Source organism: Hevea brasiliensis, chromosome 4 (assembly GCF_030052815.1).
Source record: "Hevea brasiliensis isolate MT/VB/25A 57/8 chromosome 4, ASM3005281v1, whole genome shotgun sequence".
NCBI lineage: Eukaryota > Viridiplantae > Streptophyta > Magnoliopsida > Malpighiales > Euphorbiaceae > Hevea > Hevea brasiliensis.
The window spans coordinates 22054880-22060879 of NC_079496.1; positions in this window are offsets into that span (position 1 = coordinate 22054880).

Sequence of the window (6000 nt, forward strand, 5' to 3'; positions counted from 1 at the left end):
TTACTTAACAAGATCCCGAGCGAAGAAGATAATGGAAGAGCAAAAACAAGTGCAGAACCTACAGGAGCAAGTTTCAGAATTAAGAGAACAAATCTCAAAATTAATGAAGATGATGAGAGAAATGTCCCAAAATAAAGAAACCACCCAGCCAGCACCGGAACCAAGTTTACCAGTGATTCCCCCTCTTACAACAACAGTTGATACTCATGCCCAAAAACTTCATGATCAAGCCTCAACTTCTTTCACGTTCCAAACTCCCATCCCTGATCCAACAATTACCTTCAATCCAACTTTCCCTAGCAGCGAGTTTCCTGTCTCTTATCACCAGGCTGTCCTGAATACGGAATTTCATCATTCAACACCAATCCCTTCAGTTTACCTTGTAACCAATTTTCCAACTGGGGGAATAGCTCATGCAGTGGGAGGGGAAAGTAGAGAAAAAGAAAATGAGAAGTTATCTGCTCTAGAAGAAAGACTAAGAGCTTTCGAAGGGTTAAATATGTATGGCTTAGTCAATGTGTCATCGCTGAGATTAGTTCTAGACGTGGTTGTGCCACCGAAATTTAAAGTCCCAGAATTCAATAAATACAGCGGAAGCTCTGACCCACACATCCACTTAGCCACTTACATAGTTAAGATGTCTGCTCTCACGGAAGATGATAGACTTTTGGTACACTTCTTCCATGAAAGTCTTACAGAAGCAGTCTTACGTTGGTGCATACAATTGGATAGGAGTAGATTACGATCCTGAAAAGATTTGGCTAATGCTTTCCTTAAGCAATACAAGTTCAATTGTGATATTGCCCCCACAAGGAGAGACCTCCAAAACCTAGTACAGAGGGAAAGGGAAAGTTTTAAGGAGTATGCCCAGAGGTGGAGAGAAAAGGCAGCTGAAGTTTATCCTCCAGTGACAGACAATGAACTCTGCCCTCTATTCATTGAGACTTTGAAGGCCCCATACTTTAATCTAATGATTAGGAATACTTCTAACAGTTTTTCTGATAGCATCCAAATAGGAGAAAGGATTGAAGAGGATCTCCGATTAGGGAGCCTACAAGAAGTAGTAGGGAAGAGCTCTATGAAAAAGCCTACTAATTTTTGAAAAAGGAAAGAAGGAGATGTACACTCCCTTTCAAAACAAACTCACCCATCACCATAAAATAATTTTCGCCCATACACCTCAGCCCAAAGTCCATACCCTCCAGCCCAAAACCCAATGGTAGTAAATGTTCCTCCTTCATTTCCGAACTACCCTCATCCACAGTATCCTCCCTAAGCTGCCTACAATCCCAAACCATCTAACCAAAATACTCCTTTCAGACCACCTGCTCCCCAATCTGGCCCAAGACCATCAAGGAATTTTGATTCGCTATTACCACTCTCACTCAATGAAATTTACCGTTATCTGTTGGGTATCAATCAGCTAGTACCCATCCCACTAGACCCTATCCATCCACCATATCCCAGGTAGTATGATCCCAGTGCCAGATGTGAATATCATGGCGGGGCTATAGGGCATTCAACGGATAACTGTGAAGCCCTTCGAGGGAGAGTTCAATCCCTGATTAGGAATGGGTGGTTAAAGATTGAAGGGAATGGCTCCACTCCTGATGTCACCTCAAACCCATTGCCCCATCATGATAGCGGAAAAGGGAATGGTGTGAATGTGATAGAATCCCAGGATGAAAGCTTGATTACCGAGGTGGATCTTTTAGTCCCATACTTTGACGAGATTCTCACAATGGCAGTATTGGAAGGGTACATACATCCTTATGGGCATAACTCTAGAAATGATCTGTCGGGCTCGAGATGCCCTTATCATGGAGCAGTCAATCATAAATTGCAGAGTTGTGATGAATTTAAAGAAGAATCCAGAGGATGATATTGCTTAAAATCTTGAGGTGCCAATTAAAATCAAAAGAAGAAAAGGAAGTGAACACTGCCATTTATGGCAAAGACACCTCAAGATTTGCTCTAAAAATTGTTTTTTCTATTCTCGCCACATTAACATTACCAGCACCACCTCAGACCATCATACGTACCCCACCACAGCTGCCTGTTACCAATACACATGCTGTGCCATAGAATTATAATTTCCAAGTTTATACACAGAGTGCATCTAGCAGTACTTCTATCCCTACCCTTAATCATACCTACACTCAACCCATCACCACCCCTAAACCATGTTTCACTCCTCATGCTCACTTCAAAATGACTTATACATGTCCCTCCAATGACTCTGCTCCCCATTCCATATCAAAACCTGCCCTAACAAATGACTCTCAAAATCCAGAAGTAGAATTTATTACTAGAAGTGGGAGGTGTTATGGCACCGAGAAAGAGAAAAGTAAAGGGAAAGCAGAAGTAGGAGAGTCACCTGAGACTGAGGAGAAGGTGGGAAAAGTAATAGAGAAGGTGGGAAAAGTAATAGAGAAGGGGGAATCCAGTGGGAGGAAGGAAGAAGATGAACTACTATTGCAAATCATGAAGCAGAGTGAGTACGATGTAATTGAACAATTAAAGAAGACACTTGCTCAAATCTCCTTGCTGTCATTAATACTGAGCTCGAAAGTGCATCATCACGCCTTACAGAAGGTTTTGGACCAGGCCTTTGTAACCCCGAACATCACACCGGGGCAATTTGAAAAGATAGTCGAACAAATTAAGGCATCTATTTTCGTCACTTTTTTAGAAGACGAGATAGACCAAGCTAGCTTGAAGCACACCAAGGCTCTAGACGTGACAGTTAAGTGTAAAAGTTGTTTGGTTGCTAAAGTTTTAATTGACAATGGCTCAGCACTTAATGTCTTGCCTAATGTAACCCTGGCAAAGCTCCCAATAGACCCTTCTGGAATATGCCAAAGCTCCATGATTGTGAGGGCGTTTGATGGCATAAAAAGAGATGTGTTAGGAGACACTGATTTGCCGCTTCAAATAGGGGCATGTACTTTCAATGTAACGTTCCAGGTAATGGATATTGAACCAGCATACACTATGCTGTTGGGAAGGCCCTGGATCCATTTAGCAAATGCAGTACCTTCAACTCTGCACCAGAGGATCAAATATGTCATGAACGGTTAAATCATTATGGTGAGAGGAGAAGAAGCTATGCTAGTCACCAAGCCATAATCAGTCCCTTATGTGGAAATGACTGAACGATCTCTAGAAAGCTCATTTCAAGCTTTAGAGTTATAAGGAACTGTTCTAAGAGACGGGGAAGCTGCAGCTATGGTTACAAAAGTAATGCTAAAAAATGGTTGTGAAAAGGGTAAGGGATTAGGTGTCACCCTGTAAGGAATTATCAAACCCGTGTCAGTCGCTCAGAGGAATGGCCGCTCAGGATTGGGATATGATGAGGATACTTTGATGATAGAAGGTTCCGGATGAGAAACCTACTCAGGGATTAGAGATTCGACAAACCTCTCGAAATGAAGAAAGACATCCCAAAAATCTCAGACATTTTCACCAGGCTGATCATTGAGAACTTAAAAGAAGAGGATAGAGAATCTCTCTCAGAATCGTCTATCAATGTCCTATACCTGGATTCTATATCCGAAATACTGATCTCACCAACCACTGAGGAACAAGAGGTTGATAATTGGGAAGCTTAAGATATCCCTATGCTTTATTTCGAGTAAAGTATATTTTGTTACCATCACTTTATTACTTTGTCCATGGTATCAAGTGTAATTCTGTAAATGGATCTCTTTTTATGATTAAGCAATTAATAAATTAATAGCGCGTTTTCTCGAACTCTGTGTCAATATTTTCTTTTAAAAAGTTTAATCTTTAATATAATCAATTTTCACTTCTCCAGGACCATTGACCAACCCCTCCATAATAATCCAATCAACTCTGAAATCCCTTATGTTAACTTTGAGAGTCCCATAATTGCCATTGATTCAAGTGACCCTAAAGAAGAGCCCGTAAAAGAATCGGAGGAAGCAGATGAACCCACCATAATACCTTGTGGAGGTGAAATGAATACTTTGAATTTGGGGACAGAGGAAAATAAAAGGGAACTTAGAATCGTGAATAATGAAGAACTAGAAGACATGATCCAACTGCTAAAGGAGTTCATCAACGTATTCGCTTGGGGCTATGATGACATGCCAGGACTAGATGCTCAGATAGTCATGCATAAGATTTCTTTAATCCTTGGAATAGTCTCAGTTAAACAAAAATTGAGAAGAATGAAACCCGACACACTGCTCAAAGTTAAGGATGAGGTTAAGAAGCAATATGATGCTGGATTCCTAAAAGTAGTAAAATACCCGAAATGGGTAGCTAACGTCATCCCTGTAATAAAGAAAGATGGCAGAGTGAGGGTATGCATTGACTACAGGGATCTCAATAAGGCGAGCCTGGAAGATGATTTCCCTCTTCCACATATAGATGTACTAGTAGACAATGCTGCAGGATTGGGGAGATGCTTATGTATTGACGGAGCCTCAGGGTATAACCAGATTTTAATGGACAATGACGATAAAGAAAAGACCACCTTCATCACCCAGTGGGGAGTCTTTTGCTACCGGGTGATGCCTTTTGGGCTAAAGAATGCAGCGGCTACTTACCAACGTGCCATGATCACATTGTTTCATGACATGATACATAAAGAAGTAGAAGTTTGTATGGATGACATGACCATTAAATCCAGGGAGACTGAAAGCCATGTACAGGTATTAAGAAAAGTGTTCGAAAGGCTCAGAAAATATCAGTTGAAGTTGAACCCAGCTAAATGTGTGTTTGGGCCAAAATCAGGAAAGCTATTGGGATTTATAGTAAGTGAGAAGGGAATAGAGGTGGTTCCGGACAAAATTCGAGCCATCCAAGAGATGCCTTCCCCAAAAATGAAAAGAGATGTGCATAGTTTCCTGAGGAAGTTGAACTACATCTCAAGATTCATCTCTAACCTCACCGCCAAGGCTGAACCCATTTTCAAGTTACTTAGAAAGAATAATACCACCAAGTGGGATCAAGCTTGTCAAGAGGCTTTCGAAAGGATTAAGCAATACTTGTCGAATCTGTTGGTACTGGTTCCTCTAGTGACGGGTAGGCCATTAATTCTGTATATGGCAGTTCAGCAGAGCTTGATGGGTTGCATTCTAGGACAACATGATAACACCGGGAGAAAAGAAAGAGCCATGTCGACACCATATTTTGGTCGATCCCTGAAATCAAAAGACTTAGAAATCGATCTCCAACGCCAAGTCTACATGTCGTTCAATCACATTCCCGATCTCCCTTTGTTAGCCAACCACATTTCCGATCTCTCCTCAAAAGGAATCGAATCAATACTAAGTCCCCATATCATTTAAAGTCTCACCAATCTCTCTAACCAATTGTCAAACCCCCTGACCAGTCAATTACATTTCCGATCTCTCTTGTCAAACGAGATTGAACCAACATTAGGCCTTCATGCTACCAGTCTTATTGCCGATCTCCCTTTTAAAAGTTTGGAAATAATTGTTTGATAAAGTTAAGGTTCCAATCCGGTTTAATGATGAGTCCAATCTTAAATTTTTTGAATCAAATTTCCAATTTTAATCAAGTCCCGTTTAGCGTGTGTTCTCAGTCGATCTCATGCTTACAATGTTTTCCGACCTCTTACACTTAGATTGATAATCACTTTTAGTTGTCGTAATATGTTCATACAATCAAGTGCTTATGCAACCAAGATACTTTCCGATCCCATCCAATCATTGAACAAAAAGAAATTTCATTTCATTTCAAATGGAAATATATACAAGTCATTCAGCCGGAGGATCACCTCCAGCCTGTTCTACATTTTGCTCATCCCCTCTCTCACCCTCGGCCTCCTCCTCGCTATCCTCTTCTTCCTTGGGAGCTAGATCCACCATCCAAGAGAAGTCCTCCTCGGGATACCGCTTCCTGAGCTCAGCCAAAAGGTCCCTATGGGCGTTCACATAAACGCCGGCCTCCCTTGTCATCGCCTCTTCTTCTTTTGTTTTATGCTCGTCAGTGAGGCGAGCAACATCG